Source organism: Megascapheus bottae, chromosome 1, assembly GCF_031878675.1.
Source record: "Megascapheus bottae isolate mThoBot1 chromosome 1, mThoBot2.hap1, whole genome shotgun sequence".
In the NCBI taxonomy this organism is placed as follows: Eukaryota; Metazoa; Chordata; class Mammalia; order Rodentia; family Geomyidae; genus Megascapheus; species Megascapheus bottae.
The window spans coordinates 9,428,438-9,450,160 of NC_143509.1; the positions used below are offsets into that span (position 1 = coordinate 9,428,438).

The following is a 21,723-nucleotide window of genomic DNA, read 5'->3' on the forward strand; positions in this document are numbered from 1 at the left end:
TTCAGAAACACAGAAATTATTCCATGCACACTCTCAGACGACAAAGGCATCAAATTGGATCTGAACACACATCTCCACCAACGAAAACCCTGTAACACATGGAGACTGAACAACACGTTGTTGAATCACCAAAGGGTCATCAAAGAGATCAGGACAGAAATCCAACAGTTTATGAAATTTAACAGGAAGGACCACACAGAATACCAACTCCTTTGAGACACAGCAAAGGCAGTACTCAGAGGAAAATTTATAGCGCTGAGTGCCTACAACAACAAGTTGGAAAAATTGCAAAGCAAGAACTTAATGTCTCACCTTAAGCTCCTGGAAAAAGAGCAACAAACCAACCCTAATCCCAGTAGAAGAAAGAAAATTATTAAAATCAAAGCAGAATTAAATGATTTGGAATCCAAAAAAACTATAGAAAGAATCAACAAAACAAGGAGTTGGTTCTTTGAAAGAATTAAAAAAATTGACAAACCCTTACCAAATCTTACCAAAATAAGAAGAGAGCATATCGAAATAAACAAAATCGCAGATGAAAATGGTAATATCATGACAGAAATTACCAAGATCCAGAATATCATGAGGGAATACTTCTCAAACCTTTACGCCAACAAATTTGAGAATCTAGAAGAAATGGATGATTTCCTAGCCAACATTAACGTACCCACACTGAACCAAGAAGAACTAAGCCAACTCAACAGGCCTATTTCAAGCTCTGAAATAGAAATGGCAATTAGAGAACTTCCACCTAAGAAAAGCCCAGGGCCAGATGGATTCAAAGTTGAATTCTATAAGGTCTTCAAAGCAGAGCTCACACCAATACTCCTCAAGCTCTTCAATGAAATTGAAAATGAAGGTTCCTTACCAAACTCATTCTATGAAGCCAGTATAACCCTCATCCCCAAACCAGACAGAGATTCATCAAAGAAAGAGAACTATAGACGTATTAGTTTGATGAACATCGATGCAAAACTTCTCAACAAAATACTGGCCAACCGTCTACAACAACTCATCAAAAAAATTATACACTATGATCAAACTGGATTCATCACAGGGAGACAAAGCTGGTTCAATATGCGCAAATCAACTAATATAATTCAACACATCAACAGGAGCAAGGACAAAAATCACATGATTGTTTGATTTTATCTGATATGAGGATGGTAACTCCAGCCTGTTTTTGGGGGCCATTAGCCTGATAGAGTTTATTCCAACCTCTCACTTTCAAAACATGATTGTTTTTTGGGGTAAGATGTGTCTCTTAAAGACAGCAGAACGATGGCTCTGGTCAGGTCTGTTTGGGGTTCTAAAAGCTTCTTGTATCTGGATGGGCCTGTTCTTCTGGATATTTGGGAAATTCTCTGAGATGATTCCCTGAAGTATGTTTCTAATACCATTGACCTCTTTCTCCAGACCCTCCTCAATATTAATTAGCCTTAAATTAGGTTTCCTAATTGTATCTTGGATCCTCTGAATCGCCCTCTCATATTTCGTAGATTTGGATTGACTCATTTTCTGTACTTCTTCTATAATAACTAAATTATCTTCAGCCCCGGTAATTCTCTCCTCTGCATTGTCTAACCTGCTATCAAAGCTATCTACTTTATTTTTCATCTGCCTTGCTTCTAATTGCTCATTTTTGATGCCTTGCATTTCTTCTTTTAGATCATTTATGGATTTTTAGCTCCTTGATTTCCATTTGAGTGGTTAGCTCCGTAGCTTTATTTTCTTTAGACATTTAGTTGAGTTCAGTCAACTTTTTATTTGTTCATTCTATGAATTCATCCATCTTTCTTTGAAAAAACTTTATTATGGCCTCCTTTATGGCTTCTTCTTTTTCACTTATCACCTTGTTTATGGTTTCCTTTTGTTCAGCTATGGCTTCCTCCCTTATCTCTTTCTTTATATTTTCACATTTTTTCATTAATGATGTTTATCAATTTCATTTGTATAACACTTGGAAGACTCTGCTCTAGGTTTGCCAGTGACTGTTCCATTGTCTGTTTACATTGGGTGGGGGATGTTGTTTCTTGATTTGACATTTTTCTTGAGTTTCTTTTTCTGCCCATATGAAAATGGGAGCAAGATTAATACTAAACAAATTATTGTTTTTCAGATATAACCAACCTATCCCTCTATAGCTGGCAGACACAAGATGTTCACAATTTTTGATTGGTGTTATCACTCTTTCTTTTTGTGCACTTATAGACCAGTCTAATACAACCACTGATAAGTGATTTATACCCAAAACAATAAGCCTCTCAATCCAATCTCTATTGTCTTTATGTTCCTCTGAGCCTAGAGAATAATTAAACAGTCTGGGCTCGGGCTTGGGCCTGAGCACTGTCCTTGGACTTTCTCAAGTCTAGAGGTCTTCCACTTGAGCCACATCACCACTTCCAGGTTTTTTCTATGTATGTGGTACCGAGGAATAGAACCTGGATATTCGTGCATGCTATGCACTAGGCCAAACTTCCAGACCCTGACTGTGTGTGTTTGTGTTTTGCTAGTCAAGTCCCGGGCACTGCATTTGGGCATTGTCAAATTTAGAGCACTATTAAGTGATCCACAGAATCACTTCCTGCTTTTTCTATATATGTGGTACTGAGGAATCAAACTCGGATCTTCGTGCATCCTCGGCAAGCACTCTACCACTTGGCTTTGCTCCAGTCCCTATTAAATGTATTTTTCTAAACCTTATTCTTACGTAGGTGTACCACGGGGCTATAATTCAATGATCACTTGGTGAGTACAAGACCATTTAATCAATGTCACCTCTCCATGGTCTCCACAACTCCTCCCAATCCAACCCCTCCCTTAGTTCACCCAGTTCCAACTTCACATTTGTACACTGAATATTAGGAATGATTTTGCCCACCTTTCCTCTCTCCATTTCTCTGTCCACATTTCGACTGCCTTCACCTCTCAGGAAGCGCATTCAACTCTCAGGAAGCACTTTCAACTCTCAGGTACAATTAACTCTTTTACCTATTTTCCTGGTGGAGGGAATGTTCACTCTGTAATAGGATTGAGTCATCCTCCTGTAGTCTGCAGGCCATGGAGCAAGCATCTATCTCAGGAATGGGAGCATTTGTGGGGAAGATCTCAGTACACGGAGTTCTCGGATGTCTCCAGACAGAGAATTCCTCTAGGTGATTTCTTCCAAAATATGAGAGAGGGTAAAAAAGAGAAATGAGGAGAAAGGAACACAGCATCATTAAATAACATGTAATTAGCTTAGTATATTTTTTCATACTTTTATTCTATTTAATAGAAGAGTTACATTATATTCACCAGATAGAAGGTGTATTACTTCATATACATTGATACCATTTCTCATGTCTTGGTCTCCATTTCCCTTCCCCCCAATCCCACCCCTCATCTTGTTTCCCCCCCTTCCCTATCCAATTTCAAATAACCAAAATCGCATTTATCCAATATATCAGATAACAAAGTGAAATACTGTAAAAATATGAGATAACTAAGGGACAGCAAAAGAGATGAGGGATAACATAGTACATTAAGGACAACAATCACTCATTATATGGTTTCTATTTCTATATCCTGGAGGTCATTTCATTTAGCATCATAATGTATTGCCTTATGTATCTAGGTTTTGCTCTATTGCAAATCTCTGCGAGAGACCTCAAAGTTCTACTGATTATAACAAATGAGGGAAACCATTGAGCCTGTGTTCCATTGAGTCTGGCTTAATTCACTTAATATCTTTTTTTGTAAGTCTTTCCATTTTCTTACAAATGGGGTGATGTCGTTTTTTTCTGACAGCTTGGTTTAGTACATTTATCTCATGCCTGTAATCCTAGCTACTCAGGATGTGGAGAACTAAGGCTTGGGATTCTATGCCAGTCTGGGCAAGAAAAGTCTGTCAGATTCCTTTCTAACTTTTCAGCAGTAAAATGATGACAGTGGATCTAGTAGCAGCCTTGAGTAAGAAGGCTCAGAAATACTGACTCTAAACCCCAGAACTGACACACACACACACACACACACACACACACACACACACACACACACCATCAGCACATGTGTGCGATTTCATGTTCTAGAGCAGGAACTTATTATGCTGAAATCAGCAGAATTAATGCATTATGCAATAGTACATTGGATGAAGTTGATTCATATGCTCAAGGCTCTGAGAGAACAAGTTGTCAAGAAATATTTACAAAGAAATTTTATGGACTGAACGCAAGTGTTTGTCATCTCCATAACAATTACCAGTGACAGCATCCTTTATGCCCATTAAATGGCCACTGTTTAAATCAGAATGACAGCTTTTGGGCAGAAAAGCTTCCTGGAAATGGAAATCATTTGTGCCGGGGGAGGGAAGATGGATTCTTATCAGTAGTAGTAAGAAAGGAAGGCATAGGCCTTCTAGGTTGAGACAAGCAATGAAATCAGCCCTGCTGTCCTTCCGTGGATGAATGGAGAACAGAGATGGACACATAATGGAACATTCTTCAGTCTTTAGGAAGAATGGATTCAATCCTGTGGAGGAAAATGACTGGAAGTGTAGATCATGTCATCTGAAGCAAAATAACCCAGGCTCACAAAGACAAATGGTACGTGCGTTCTCATCTTCACAGTTTAATATCCATGTATCTATGTGTCTACTACGCAGATACCTATCTTCTTACCTACATTCCAACCCTCTGCATGTTTGTTATTTATGGATATATGTGTCTATATGATAGACACAGGCTACTGTCTGCGATCTCAGTATCAATATAAGTGTCTACTGTTGTCTATGTATGTATGCCTGTGTGTATCTATTATCTATCTACCTTGTGCATACCTGTGTGTCTCCCAATTAGTTATATATCTATCTACCTTTTTCTATTACCTCCTGATGTATGTATATATGTAATAGACCATCTATTATCTGTGTGTCAATCTGTCTGTTGATCCATTATCTACCTAGGTAACTGCATCATTGTTAGCGTCTCCCTTTGCGATATCTATTATGTCTATACCTATTATTTATCTACCATGAATGTAAATGTTTATGGGGAGAAGCCTGAGGGAGAGGAGGGAATGGTGGGATTGAGAAATACAGAATATGTGTGAAGATGAAGATAAAATCCACTAAACCCTGTTGAAATCAGGAGCAAGAACTATGGGCCAAAGAAAGAGCTACAGAGGGATTTATTGTGATCAAAACACAATATATGCCTGAGTGGAAATTCCACAGCAACCCCCCCTTTTCCAGTTGGAATACATAGAAAACCATTCTGTGCACACTGAAGCCAGTGTGCATGTGCAAATCTAAGTGAGGAAAGTTGGGTGCCAGTGGCTCACAGCTGGCATTCTAGCTACTACGAGGCTGCAATTGAAGGATCAGGCAGGAAAGTCCAGGAGATTCGCATTCCTAATTAATCACCAAAAAGCCACACGTGAGCTGCAGTTCACTTGTTATGGCTCAGTAGCTCAGGGGCAGTGCCCAGGTGCACATTTCAAGTACTATGACTGGCGATGTACACACAGACACACACAGACACAGACACAGACATACACACCCACGAAAGGGAATTCTTCCTTACTAATAATTTATTGTTGGCTAGATTTTGTTATGGACACTACTGGGAAACATACCATACATTTTTGGTCAAATATGCCAGCACTGGTAGTTCATCCATGTAACCATCATTGCTCAGGAGTCTGAGGTCTGACAATGGAAGTTCAAAGCCAGCCTGGGCAGGAAAGCCTTGAGAGCCTTATTTCCAAAAAATGACAGAAGCTGGACGTGGAGCTGCAGCTCAAATAGTAGAGTGGTAGTCTTAAGCAAAAGGAGCTGAGGAAGAGTGCCAGTGTTAGAGTTGAAGGGCCAGGCCTAGAGACACACATATACACACAGACAGACAGACACAGACACACACCAGACATAGACACACATAGACACAGAGACGCACAGACACACAGACACACAAGTCCCTGGCCTGGAACCCAAAAGACAATACCTGGTGCACAATGGAGCTTTAACGGGGGATTAGTAAATACATAATCGATGTAGCAAAGTTGACAGATAACGCTGATTATTGGGAAAGAGTGAAGAAAAGCAAGAGACCTTCCAGAAAGGAACTTCATGAGAAAGGCGCTCTAGGTTGCAGCAAGTGACAGAAAGGAAGGAAATCAGAGTTCACAAAGCCTGAACTCCAAGTGCCTTAGAGTTCTGGGACCTCACCTGCACATGTGAGCTCCCTTCTGGCCCTTCCCAGCCTAACTATTCCAGAGGATTGCCTGCTACTCACCCCATTTTCTTTTTGTCTTGTTTTCCCTCACTGGTCATAAATTTACATTTCCCCTGTCTTTACCAGACTACCATGGTTCTGTATTTTGGTTATCACTGAATATTTCTTATCTCCCCAACTCCTCCTTAAACGTTTGTCGACTGGGGTTTTCATGGAGACTGGATTCAGAGAAGGGAGTCAGAAGCTTGTGCAGTTTCTTGCAATTCAATCCATGAATGTACTAAGATGTCCTCATGAAATGAATTGCCTTTCATGAAATAATTGTGTTTATGAAATGAAATGTCTTTCCAGTCTCCAAACCATTTTGTTCCCATGAGTTAAAGTGAAGATGACACCATGCATACATTTTTAGGTTAATTTCTTAGATTATGGTGGGCTGTTACAGTGTGAGAGGATTTAATTTATTCCATGGGGAATATATTATTTTTGTTATTTCCTTTTGCTTTGATTAAATACAATAAGGAATCCATAAAGGATCTATTTATTTCAACAGGAACTAAATCTCTGGAGCCATATCTATTTGGCTTCTGCCTTGAAGAATCTTTGGACATGTAATAGATCACATGATCTCTAGAGGAAAATCTTTTTTAATTTTTTATTGTAATTAGTAAAAGGGTTACATGATATTTGCCAGATAGAAGGTACATTAATTCACATACATTGATACCCTTTCACATGTCTTGTTACCCACTACCCTACCCCCCGCTCCCCCACCCGTCTTGGTATTCCCCCCTTCCCTATCTAATTTCAAATATCCAAATACAAATAAATTCAATATATCAGATAACAAAGTGAGATACTGTAACAATATGAGATGACCAAGTGACAGCAAAGGAAATGAGAGACAACATAGTACAGTAAGGACAACAATCGTTGGTTATATGACTTTTGTTTCACTATCCTGGAGGTCCATTCAATTAGCTTCATACTATATGGCCTTATGTATCAGGATTTTGCTCTATTGCAGATCTCTGCTGATAGAGCCCAAGGTTTCTACTGATTATGATGAATGAGGGAAACCATTGAGCCTAAGTTCCTTTGAGTCTGGCTTACTTCACTAAATATGATTTTTTCTCTTTCCATTTCCTAACAAATGGGGCAATGTCATTTTCTCTGACAGCAGCATAGAATTCCATTGTGTACAAATACCACAACTTGTTGATCCACTCTTCAATTGAGGGACATCTAGGTTGGTTCCATATCTTTGCTATGGTGAATAGTGCTGCAATGAACATTGTTGTGCTAGTGGATTTAGTATGCCCTTGTTTCTGGATGATTGGGTAAATGACAAGTAGTGGAATTGCTGAGTCATAGGGGAGTTCTATGTTTAGCCTTTTAAGGCACATAGACTCTACTCCCAAGCTCCTTGAGCTGATTCAAAACTTTGGAAGAGTAGCAGGCTATAAAATCAACCCTCAAAAATCAACTGCCTTCCTTTACGCCAATAGTGACAGGAATGAGGCAATAATCAGGAAGCAAACTCCTTTCACAATGGCCTCAAAAAAATAAAGTACCTAGGAATTAACTAAGAATGTAAAGGACCTTTTTGATGAAAACTTTAAAACCCTAAAAAAGGAAATTAAAGCAGAACTAAGGAAATGGAAAAACCTCTCATGCTCCTGAATTGGAACAATCAACATTGTGAAAATGACAATATTGCCAAGGGCTATCTACAAATTCAATGCAATACCCACCAATATCCCAATGTCATTCTTTAAAGAAATAGAAGAGGCAATTCAGAATTTCATATGGAATAATAAAAGACCACGTATAGCAAAAAAACTTCTTAGCAGACAGAAACACGCTGGAGGAATTTCAATTCCAAACTTTAGACTCTATTACAGAGCTATAATTATCAAAACAGCTTGGTACTGGCACAAGAACAGGCCTGAAGACCAATGGAATAGAACTGAGGACCCAGATATTAAACCACAGACCTATGGCCACCTAATCTGTGACAAGGGAGCCAAAAAGTAGAATGGAAGAAAGACAGCCTCTTCAACAAGTTGTGCTGGCAGAACTGGTTAAGCACCTGCAGAAAACTAAAGTTAGATCCTTCTTTGTCTCCTTGCACTAGAATTAACTCCAAATGGATCAAAGACCTGGAGGTAAAAGCTGACACACTGAAAACTTTACGGGAAGGATTAGGAGATACACTAGGCCTCCTTCGCACAGGTCGAAACTTTCTTAATAAGGAGCAAGAAGCACAACAAATCAGAGAAAGGCTGGATAAATGGGACTGCATTAAACTGCAGACCTTTTGTATGGCAAAGGACATAGCTAGTAAATTAAATAGGAAGTCTACAGAGTGGGAGAAGATCTTCACCAACCAAAAAACGGATAAAGGCCTCATATCTAAAATATAACAACAACTCAAAAAATTGAATCACTCCAAAACTAATCTCCAAAGTAACAACCATCTCATTAAAAATGGGCCAAAGACTTAAAGAGAGTCTTCTCTGAAGAAGAAACAAAAATGGCCTATAGACACATGAAGAAATGCTCAACATGTCTGGTCATAAAAGAAGTGCAAATCAAAACAACTCTAAGATTCCACCTCAATCCAGTTAGAATGGCCAGGATCAGGAAAACGAATCATAACAGATGCTGGAGGGGATGTGGTCAGGAGGGATCACTACTACACTGTTGGTGGGAGGAAAAAATTTTAAATTTTTTTCGTTAAAGTTTCTTATGCTTTGAAATTATAGATAAAAATCCCACGTTTTATTTGGACAGCAGCACACTGAGACACTCAGAAACCTATAAAATTATATTTGTTAGCTCACATATGTTACCCTTAATATGCACTCAGAATATTAGGAGAATAGCTCAGTGCCCTGTTAAGTGGATTAAAAAATGCATGATCATTTAATTATTATTATTTAATGAATGTATCCTCCCTGGTTAACTGGACGTTTCTATTTTCTGATCTTCATTTCTCTCATATCACCCCAACTTCCTTACCTTCTGTTAATGCTCCCCTTGGCCCAATTGCTGGATTTCTATGAAGTCAGCTTAAAAAACACCACCGGGCATGGTGGCTTACTCCTGTCATTCTAGCTACTCAGTAGGCTAAGATCTGAGGATTTTTGTTCAAAACCAGCCCAGGCATTAAAGTCTGTGAAACTCTTATCTCCAATTAACCACCAGAAACCCAGAAGTGGCTCTATGGATCAAGGAGTAGGATGTTAGTGGTGAGCTGAAGATCTCAGGAACAGCACCCAGGCTCAGAGTTCAAGTCCATGAATGGACCAAAAACAAAAAACTAAACAAAGAGAAAAAGGAAAAAAAACAATCTCAGCTAAGTGCTGCTGGCTCAGGCCTGTAATATGAAATACTTAGGAGGCTGAGATGTGAGGATTTAGATTTAGAAGCCAGGGGGCAGAAAAGTCTGTAGAGTCTTCTCTTCAATGAACCACTAAAAAGGCAGAATGGAGCTGTGGCTCAAGGAGAAGAGCAGAATCATTGAGCAAAAACAGTCATGGACAATGCCCAGGTTCTGAGTTCAAGCTCCAACAGCAACTCAGACACAGACACAGACACACCGACACACAGACACACAGACACACACACACACACACACACACACACACACACACACACAACATACACAGGAAAGAAATGAAACCACCTAAGTAAAAGCAGGAATATATGATCACCTCCTGATCCTATTGAAAGATGGATAGTGTGTGTGTGTGTGTGTGTGTGTGTGTGTGTGTGTGTGTTTGTGTGTGTGTGTGTTTGTGTGTGTGTGCGTGTGTGTTGGTTCTAGGCCTGGAGTTCTGGGTTGAAGGATTCTCCCTAACCTTTTTTGCCCAAGGTTGGTGCTCTATCACTTGTGCCACAACTCCACTTCTGTCTTATTCTTATTTAAGTGGATATAAGGTCCTGGAGGACTTCCTGCTCAGGACGACTGTGAGCTTTCATCCTCAGATCTCAGCCTGTGAATTATCTGGGGATTCAGGATTGAGCCAGTGGCACCAGAATTGATTTTTGGAGTTGCTTTAGGAGCGGTCACATCTTGTATGCATAGTGACATTCTGGGATTTGTTGTATCAATTTGGATACACCTTTTTCTTTCTCTTGATGGATTGCTCTGCTGGGACACAGTGCTGAGTGACAGGGCGAATGCAGGTTCCAGTGTAATCTAGATCTTAGAACCATCCAGGTTTCTCCATTTAGTACATTGTTTGCTGTTTCCTTTCTAGAGAGAGATCACCTGTCTGTCTCTGTCTCTGTCTCTGTCCCTCTCTCTGTCCCTGTCTGTCTCTCTGTCTCTCTCTCTCTCTCTCTCTCTCTCTCTCTCTCTCTCTCTCTCTCTCTCTCTCTCTCTCTCTCTCTCTCTCTCTCTCTGTTGTGGGCATGGAACTCTAGGCCTGGGTGCTATCTGTTTGAGCCACAGCATCACTTTCAGTTTTCTGGTGGTTAATTGGAGGTAAGATTCTGATGGATTTTCATGTCCAGGCTGGGTTTGATCTGTGATCCTCAGATGTCTGGCTCCCGAGTATCCAGGATTCAGGTGTGAGCACAGGTTGCCCAGTTTACTTCCAGCAGATTTATGGGTAGAGATAAGAGTGTCACAGACTTTCCTCCCCAACCTGGCTTGGAGGCGCCATTCTCACATCTCAGCCTGTTAGACCTGAAGCTGAAATTACAACAGGAAACCATATAGAATGTAACTGGAGATATAGCCAAGACTAGTACTTTCTGGAAAGTTCTGTAGTATTTCATTAAATATGAGGAAAAAATGACAAAAGGGATTTCATAAGTCAAATCTTTATTCAGAGCACAGGAAAGCTTGACAAGAATGAGAGAAGTGTGTGGGGTATTCACTTACAAAGAGCCCCAGTCCCAGGAGATAGAAGGAAAGCCTCTCAGATACTCAGCAGTTAATGTTAAGGGTCCACAAGTAAGTTGACTTCACAAAGAGGAAAAAGATGAATAAAATAATGTTGATTTATTTATTTAGTCATGTATTTCTTTGGTTTGGTAATGGGGCTTGATCTCTGTGCCTGGTTGCTGTTCTTGAGCTGTTCAGCTCAAGGCTACTGCTCTATCCATTGTGTCACAGCACGATTTCTGGATTTCTGGCTGGCTTTCCATTGTGATCCTCAAATTTCAAGGTCCTGAGTAGCTAGGATTATAGATGTGAACCACTGGTCCCAGCCAAGACAATCTTTAAGAGAGGTAAAAATGGCCATAAAGAAATCCACAGATAAATATTCAACCTTTTCACTACATAGGACATGTAAATCAATAAAACACTGTGATTCTGTATTACGTCAATCGTGAAGAAAATCTACAACAATTCTGGTGAGTATGAGAAGAAACAGGCACCCTCAGACTCATACTGTTGTCTGAGGATGTCACTTAGTATAACTCTCATGGAAACACATTCATATCTGAGTGGGAAAGTGGAATTAGTAAAGAAAAAAAGAATTGCCCTCAATCTTTTTTTATATTTTTTATTATAATTAATAAAATGGTAACATGATATTTGCCAGATAGAACGTGCATTAATTCACATATATTGATACCCTTTCACATATCTTGGTCCCCATTACCCACCTCTCCACCCCCCTCCCCTCTTGGTATTCTCCCCTTCTCTATACAATTTGAAATAACCAAATACAAACAAATCCAATATATCAGATAGCAAAGTGAGATACTGTAACAATATGAGATACCCAAGGGACACAAAAGAGATAAGAGATAACCTTGTACATTAGGCTTTTGTTTCAATATCCTGGAGGTCTTTTCAATTAGCTTCATTCTATATGGCCGTATTTATCAACGTTTTGCTCTATTGCAGATCTCTGCTAGTAGAGCCCAAGGTTTCTACTGATTATGACGAATGAGGGAAACCATCGAGCCTGTGTTCCTTTGAGTCTGGCTTACTTCACTTAATATGATTTTTTCTAAGACTTTCCATTTCCTAACAGATGGAGAGATGTCCTTTTTTCTGACGGCAGCAAAGAATTCCACTGTGTACAAATACCACAACTTGTTGATCCACTCATCAACTGAGGGACATCTAGGTTGGTTCCATATTGTTGCTATGGTGAATAATGCTGCAATGAACATTGTTGTGGTAGTAGATTTGTATGCCCTACTTTTTGGAAGGTTGGGTAAATGCCAAGTAGTGGAATTGCTGGGTCATAGGGGAGCTCTATGTATAGCTTATTGAGGCATTGCCATACTGTTTTCCATAGTGGTTGAATGAGTTTGCACTCCCACAAACAGTGTAGTAGTGTTCCCTCCTGGCCACATCTTCTCTAGGATATGTTGTTATTCGTTTCCCAGATCCTGGCCATTCTAACTGGAGTGAGGTGGAAACTTAGAGTTGTTTTGATTCGCATTTCTTTTATGACCAGAGATGTTGATCATTTCTTCATGTGTGTATAGGCCATTTTTGTTTCTTATTCAGAGAAGACTCTCTTTAAGTCTTTGGCCCATTTTTTTAATGGGATGGTTGTTACTTTGGAGATTAGTTTTGGAGTGATTCAATTTTTTGAGCTTTGCCCTCAATCTTAAAACAAAATCTAACATGTAAGGCCATAACTGCTGTTCTGAAAGTGTTGGGATTTTATTTGGATTCTTCGAGGAGGATGCAGAAGAGGAGGAGGATGAGTGGAGGAGAAGAAGAAGTAGTTTTGTGTTTAAGGAGGAATAATTAATATAGAAGAGGATAACTTACAGTGATACTGTGTAAACTTGGATTGTGATAAGTGCTTTCTATGTTCAATTGGAAATACCCACGAAAATTGTGCAACAGCAACCCAAATGGGAATATTAAGAAAAATCCACACTAAAAACAGAAGTTGTTCTTCTGATGGATAGCAAGTAAATTTCCTTGAAAGACAGATGTCCAAACATCGACAGATAAAACCATAGATACTTTGGTGGTACATGTGAATAAGTACGTCTTTTCTAGATGGAAGAGTCTATACATGCATATACACTGAATCCTATAATGAAGGAAAAGTATCACTGATCTGATATTCAGCCAATTTGCCTTCCCACTTCCAATGGACTACTTTGTTCTGTGGTTCACAATCCATCAAGACAGGAGACCACTCTGCCTGGCAGTCTCCCCAGGGCCCCCATCACGTCCTGGTCCCTCAGGCTTTAGATAATGGGGTTCAGCATGGGAGTGACCACTGTGTACATCACCGAGGCCACCTTGCTTCTGTGGGCAGAGGTGGACACCGCAGAGCTGAGGTACACCCCAAGTCCTGTCCCGTAGAACAAGGAGACCACGCAGAGGTGAGAGCCACAGGTGGAGAAGGCTTTGTGCATGTTAGCCATGTTGGACAGCTTCATTAAAGAGGAGAGGATCTGATGGTAAGAGAAGAAGATTCCTAAGGCAGGAAGCACACTGAAGAGCACAATAGCCAGGTACATCCAGATGTCATTCATGAGGGTGTCAGAGCTGGCCACCTGGAGAACCTGAGCTAGTTCACAGAAGAAATGGGGGATGGTGGTTCCTGGGTAGAAGGTTAATTTCCTCATCAGTAAAACATGGATTAGTGAGATGCAGAAAATGAGAAGCCAAGATATGAGGACCAGGAGGCCACAGAAGTGAGGGCTCATGATAAGTGGGTAGTTCAGTGGGTGACAGATGGCCACAAAGCAGTCATAAGCCATCACGGTCAATAGGTTATTATCCATTCCAACAAAAATTATGAAGAAATACACCTGAGTGAGGCACTCTGGGTAGGAGATGTCTTTCCTCTGGGTCTGGATGTTCACCAGCATCTTTGGGACTGTGGTGGAGGTGAAGCAGATGTCTACAAAGGACAGGTTGGAGAGGAAGAAGTACATGGAGGTGTGGAGGTGGGGGTCAGAGGTGACGGCCAGGATGATGAGCAGATTTCCGAGTACGGTGATCAGGTACATGGACAGGAAGATCCCAAAGAGCAGGGGCTGGAGTTGAGGGTCATCCAAGAGGCCCAGGAGGAGGAATGGTGATTCCCCTGTGTGGTTTTGTGCTCTCATAGTCTTGGCTGTTCTCCTTGGGGCAGCATGGTTGTATTTGAAGTTAGTTGTAAGTAGTTGTAGTAAGGGCTTTCAATTCAACATAGGACTTGTGAGTATATTGGCATCCCATCATGGTCTGTGACTCCTAGCCCCGCCCATCCCCCAGTTTACCCAGTTATAGCTTCATGTTTGTACATTGAGTAGTAGAATACTCCATTCATCTGCCCATGTCTTCCCTTCACCTCCCCATTCAGAAAATGCTTTCAACTCTCAGGTATAATTGTGTTAATTCTTGTGGAGTTGGGTTAATGTGAAGAGATATCAAAGGCCAACACCCGGTAGTCGTCCTACTGTGTCTGCAGGCCATGGAGTGAGCATTTATCTCAGGAATGGGAGCATTTGTGGGGCAAATCTCAGTACATGGAGTTCCCGCATGCCATTCAGCAACATTACCTGGAGTCCAGGCAGCGTTCCTGGACTGAACTGTTCTGAACATAACACATCTGTTACCTGTGTAGATGGAAGACAGCATGGCTGGTCAACATGGCTGTGGATGCCTCCTGACAGAGAATTCCTTCTAAAATATGAGCAATTGAAAAAAAGAATACCAGCCACAAAGAACAACTGAGACAGCAACGTCATATCACAAATACAGAATACATTAAGGAAATGCCCTTTGGCTTATGCCTGTCATGCTAGCTGCTCAGAAGGCTGAGATCTGAGGTTTATGGTTCAATGCCAGCCTAGGCATGAAAGTCAGTGAAACTCTCAACTCCAGTTTGAAGCAACAAAAATACAAAAGTGGAAGTGCTGTGTCATTAGTGGTAGGCTTGACTAACTAGTCTCAGGGATACTGAGTTTAAATCCCAGGACTGGCACATACACACAAACACACACACACACATACATACAATACACAACATATGTGTTTACTCTCTGGAGTTGGAACTTATTATGCAGAAATCAGCAGAATTAATGAATCATACAATAATAAACTGGATGAATTTGTTTCATATGCTCAATGCTCTATCTATCTGTCTATCTATCTCTCTATCTCTCTATCTCTCTATCTATCTATCTATCTATCTATCTATCTATCTATCTATCTATCTATCTGTCTATGTATCTAGAATGTAAATGTTTATGGGCACAAGCCTGAGGGACAGGGAAGGAATGGTGGGATTGAATAATAGAGAATATGTGTGAAGATGAATATAAAATCCAGTAAACCCTGTTGCAATCAGGGGCAGAGACTATGAACCAAAGAAAAAGCTACAGAGGGGTTTAGTGTGATCAAAATACAATATATGCCTGTATGGAAATACCCCAGCAAAACCCGCTTTTCCAGTTGGTATACATAGAAAACCATTCTGTGCACACAGAAGCCAGTGTGCATGTGCAAAACCAGGTGAGGCAAGTTGGGTGCCAGTGGCTCACAGCTGCCATTCGAGCTACTATGAGGCTGCAATTGACGTATCAGGGTGTGAAGCCAGGTCAGGCAGGGAAATCCATGAGATTCTCATTCTTGATTATTACCAAATAGCCACATGTGTGCTGTAGTTCACTTGGTATGGCTCAGAAGTTCAGGGACAGTGCAAAGACCCACAGTTCAAGACCCATGACTGGCACATGTACATGCACTCACACAGAAAGAAACACAGACACACACACAGACACACAGACACACAGACACAGGCACAGACACACAGACACACAGACACAGACACAGACACAGACACAGACACAGACACAGACACACACACACACACACACACACACACACACACACGTCCCTGGCCTGGAACCCAAAAGACAATACCTGGTGTACAGAGGAACCTTAACGGGTGATTAACAAATACATAAGCGGATGTTGCATGCTGACAGTTAACGCTGATTATTGGGAAAGAGTGAAGAAAAGCGAGAGACCTTTCAGAAGGGAACTTCATTTTGAAGGGGCTCTTGGTTGCAGAAAGTGAGAGAAATAAGGGAAGCCAGAGTTCACAAAGCCTGAACTCCAACTTCCTTGCCATTCTGGGACCTCACCTGCAGATGTGAGCTCAATTCTGGCCCTTCTCATCCTCACTATTCCAGAGGATTGCCTGCTACTCACACCATTTTTTTCTCTTGTTCTCCATAAATTTACATTTCCCCTGTCTTTACCAGGCTATCATGGCTCTCTGTTTTGGTTATTACTGAAGATTTCTTATCTCTCCAACTCCTCCTTAGAAGTTTGTTGGCTGGAGTTTTCATGGAGACTGGATTCAGAGAAGGGAGTCAGAAGCTTGTGCAGTTTCTTGCAACTCAAACGATGAATGCGCTAAGATCTCCTCATCAAATGAATTGCCTTTCATGAAATAATTGTCTTTATGAAATGAAATGTCTTTCTAGTCTCCAAGCCATTTTGTTCCCATAAGTTAAGTGAAGATGACATCATGGATAAACATTATTAGGTTAATTTCTTGCATTATTGTAGGCTGTTACAGGGGAGAGGAATTAATTTATTCCAAGGGGAACACAGTTTCTTTTGTTATGTTCTTTTGTTTTGAGAAGAAGATAACAATGAATTCTCAAGGAATTATTGATTTATATAGATACTAAATCTCTGGAGCCATGTCGATTTGGCATCTGCCTTGAAGAAACTTTGGACATATAATAGATCACTTGATCTCTAAGGAAAAATATTCTTGATATTTTTCATTATTAAAGTATCTTATGCTTTGAAATTATAGATAAAAATCCCATGTTTAATTTGTATAACAGCACACTGCAACACCCAGGACACTATAAAATTGTATTTGTTACCTCATATATGTTACCCTTATTATCCATTCAGAATATCTCAACAATAACTCAGTGCCCTGTTCAATGGATTAAATAAATGAATAATCATTTATTTATTAGTTAATGAATGTATCTTCTCTGATTAACTGGACATTTGTATTTTCTGTTCTTCATTTCTCCCATATTAGCCCCTAATTCCTTTTCTTCTGTTAATGCTTCCCTCGGTCCAATGGCTGGATTTCTATGAAATCAAGTTTAGAAAATTCCGCTAGGTTTTTTACTCACTCCTGTCATTCTAGCTACTCAGGAGGCTGAGATCTGAGGATCTTGGTTCAAAACAAGCCCAGGAACTAAAGTCCGTGATACTCTTATCTCCAATTAACCACTGTGGGTCAAGGAGTAGGGCGGTAGTGTTGAGCTGAAGAGCTCAGGGACAGCGTCCAGGCTCAGAGTTCAAGTCCAAGAACGGACAAAAAAATTGAAGAGAGAGAAAAAGGAAAAAGAAAACAATCTCAGCTAGGTGTTGCTGTCTCAGGCCTGTACTTTGAAATACTTAGGAGGCTGAGATGTGAGGATTTAGAGTTAGAAGCCAGTGGGGCAGAAAAGTCTGTAGAGTCTTCTCTTCAATGAACCACTAAAAAGGAAGAATGGAGCTGTGGCTCAAGCAGAAGAGCAGAATCCTTGAGGAAAAGCAGTCATGGACAATGCCCAGGCTCTGAGTTCAAGCTCCAAGAGCAACACACATACACACACGCACACAAACACACACACGCAGGAAAAGAAATGACACCCCCTAAATAAAACTGGAAACATAACATTCCCTCCTGATCCTATTGAAAGATGGATAGTGTGTGTGTGTGTGTGTGTGTGTGTGTGTGTGTGTGTGTGTGTGTGTGTGTGTGTGTGTTGGTTCTAGGCCTGGAGTTCTGGGTTGGAGGATTCTCCCATACCTTTTGTGCTGAAGGTTAGTGCTCTATCACTTCTGCCACAACTCCACTTCTGTCTTATTCTTATGTAAGTGGAAATAAGGTCCTGGAGGACTTCCTGCTCAGGATGACTGGGAGCTTCCATCCTCAGATCTCAGACTGTGGCGTAGCTGAGGGTTCAGGCTAGAGCCACTGGCATCAGAACTGATTTGGGGAGGTACTTTAGTGCAGGACACATCTTATACACACAGTGATTTGGGGTTTTGTTTTTCCAATTTGGATGCACCTTTTTCTTTCTCTTGATGGATTGCTCTGGCTGGGACACAGTGCTGAGTGACAGGGCGAATGCAGGCTCCTGTGTAATTTAGATCTTACAACCTTCCAGGTTTCTTCATTCAGTACATTGTTTGCTGTTTCCTTACTAGAGAGAGATCCTCTCTCTCTCTCTCTCTCTCTCTCTCTCTCTCTCTCTCTCTCTCTCTCTCTCTCTCTCTCTCTCTCTCTCTCTCTCTCTCTCTCTGTGTGTCTCTCCTCTCTCTGTTGTGGGCCTTGAACTCTAGGCCTGGGCACTATCTCGGAGCTCTCAATGCTAACAATCTCCTTGTTTGAGCCACAGCAACACTTTCAGTTCTCTGGTGGTTAATTGGAGGTAAGAGTCTGATGGACTTTCATGTCCAGGCTGTGTTTGATCTGTGATCCCCAGATCTCAGGCTTCCGAATAGCTAGGATCCAGGTGTGAGCACAGTTTGCCCCGTTTACTTCCAGCAGTTTTATGGGTAGAGATAAGAGTGTCACAGATTTTCCTACCCAACCTGGCTTGGAGGCTCCATCCTACATCTCAGCCTGTAAGACCTGAAGCTGAAATTACAACAGGAAACCACATAGAATGTAACTGGAGATATAGCCAAGACTAGTACTTTCTGGAAAGTTCTGTTGTATTTCATTAAATAGGAGGGAAAATTGACAAAAGGGATTGCAGCAAATCAAATCTTTATTCAGAGCATAGGAAAGGCTGATGAGAATGAAAGAACTGTGTGGGGTATTCACTTACAAAGATCCCCAGTCCCAGGAGGTAGAAGGAAAGCCTCTCAGACACTCAACACCAAAAATTAATTGTCCACAATTAAGTTGATTTCACAAAGAGGAAAAATATTGATAAAATAATATTTATTTATTTACACAGTCATTTTTTTTGATTGGTGATAGGGCTTGATCTCTGGGCCTGGTTGCTGTTCTTGAGCTCTTCAGCTCAAGGCTACTGCTCTACCCCTTGATTCACAGCACCACTTCTGGATTTCTAGCAGGCAATTGCAGATAAATGCCTAGATTGGCTTTCCATTGTGATCCTCAAATTTCAAGCTCCTGAGTAGCTAGGATTATAGATGTGAGCCACTGGTCCCAGCCAAGACAATCTTTAAGAGAGGTAAAAATGGCCATAAAGAAATCCACAGAAAATATTCAAACATTTCACTACATAGGATATGAAAATCAATAAAGCATATGATCCTGTATTATGTCAATTGGGAAGAAAATCTACAACAACAATTCTGGTGAGTATGAGAAGAAACAGGCATCCTCAGACTCTTGTCTGTTGTCTGAGGATGTCACTTAGTATAGCTATCATGGAAACACGTTCATATCTGTGTGGGAAAGAGAAATTAGTAAAGAAAAAAAAAGAATTGCCCTCAAACTTAAAACAAAATCTCGCATGTAAGGACACAATTGCTGTTCTGAATGTGTTGGGATTTTATTTGGATTCTTGGAGCAGGAGGTGGAGGAGGAAGAAGGGGAGGAGGTAAAGAAGGATGAGAAGGAAGAGAAGAAGTAGGAGTTTTGTGTTTGAGGAGGAATAACTAATATAGAAGAGGATAACATACAGGGATACTGTGTAAACTTGGATTGTGATAAGTACTTTCTATGTTCAATTGGAAATGCCCACGAAAGTTGTGCAACAGTAACCCAAATGGGAATATTAAGAAAAATTCACACTGAAAACAGAAGTTGTTCTTCTGATGGATAGCAAGTAAATTTCCTTGAAAGATAGATGTCCAAACATGGACAGACAAAGCCATAGGGGCTTTGGTGGTACACGTGAATAAGTACGTCTTTTGTAGATGGAAGAGTCTATATATACATATACACTGAATCCTATAATGGAGGAAAATTATCACCGATCTGATATTCAACCAATTTGTCTTCCCACTTCCAAAGGATTACTTTGTTCTGTGGTTCACAATCCATCAAGACAGGAGACCACTCTGCCTGGCAGTCTCTCCAGGGCCTCCATCACGTCCTGGTTCCTCAGGCTGTAGATGAAGGGGTTCAGCATGGGAGTGACCACTGTGTACATCACCGAGGCCACCTTGCTTCTGTGGGCAGAGGAGGACACTGCAGAGATGAGGTACACCCCAACTCCTGTCCTGTAGAACAAGGAGACCACGCAGAGGTGAGAGCCACAGGTGGAGAAGGCTTTGTGCTTGGTAACTGTGTTGGACATCTTCATTAAAGAGGATAGGATCTGATGGTAAGAGAAGAAGATTCTTAAGGCAGGAAACACACAGAACAGCACAATAGCCAGGTACATCCAGATGTCATTCATGAGGGTGTCAGAGCTGGCCACCTGGAGAACCTGAGCTAGTTCACAGAAGAAATGGGGGATGGTGGTTCCTGGGTAGAAGGTTAATTTCCTCATCAGTAAAACATGGATTAGTGAGATGCAGAAAATGAGAAGCCAAGATATGAGGACCAGGAGGCCTCAGAAGTGAGGGTTCATGATAAGTGGGTAGTTCAGTGGGTGACAGATGGCCACAAAGTGATCATAAGCCATCACCCTCAATAGGAAATTTTCCATTCCAACAAAAATCATGAAGAAATACACTTGAGTGAGGCACTCTGGGTAGGAGATGTCTTTCCTCTGAGTCTGGTTGTTCACCAGCATCATGGGAAAGGGGGTGGAGGTGAAGCAGATGTCCACAAAGGACAGGTTGGAGAGGAAGAAGTACATGGGGGTGTGGAGGAGGGGGTCAGAGGTGACTGCCAGGATGATGAGCAGATTTCCGAGTATGCTGATCAGGTACATGGACAGGAAGAGCCCAAAGAGCATGGGCTGCAGTTGAGGGTCGTCTGAGAGGCCCAGAAGGAGGAATGGTGATTCCCCTGTGTGGTTTTGTGCTATCGTAGCCATGGCTGTTTTCCTTGGGGCAAGTAAGGAAAAGTTCAATCAATTCCCACTGCCAGCTCAAGTGGTCATGCCCTTCCCCTGCCCGAAGCCTTTTTTGTTTCCTAATGGCTCCCCGGGGTTGACCTGCACAGCCAAATTTGCCTCCACTCACTTTCATATTGTAATATGTGGGTAAATATCCCTGTCTTGTATTCATTTACTGGGAGATTTTGTGTTTTGCTACTCCTGAGGCTTGATCCCAAGGCCTGGCAGTGTCCGTGGGCCTGTCAAAGTTAGAGCACTAGTACTTGAGCCACAGCACCACTTCGGCTTTTTCTATATATGTGGTACTGAGGAATCAAACTCGGGTATTCTTGCATGCTAGGCAAGCACTCTACCACTAGGATTTGCTCTAGTCCCTCTTAAATGTATTTTTCTAAACCTTGCTTTTAAGTAGTGGCACTATGATCAGTTTGTGAGGACAAGGCCATTTCATCCATGTCACTCCTTCCATGCTGTCCACGACCCCTCCCAGTCTAACCCCTCCCTCAGTTCATCCAGTTCCAGCTTCACATTTGTACACTGAATGTTAGGAATAATTTTGCCC

The 21,723-nt window shown here is 41.2% G+C and overlaps 1 pseudogene; it reads right to left on the reverse strand.

The window, feature by feature from the left end:
- Positions 1-13,319: 13,319 nt before the first annotated feature.
- LOC150068322 (olfactory receptor 7D4-like) lies at positions 13,320-14,267 on the reverse strand (annotated as a pseudogene).
- Between the last annotated feature and the right edge of the window lie 7,456 nt (positions 14,268-21,723).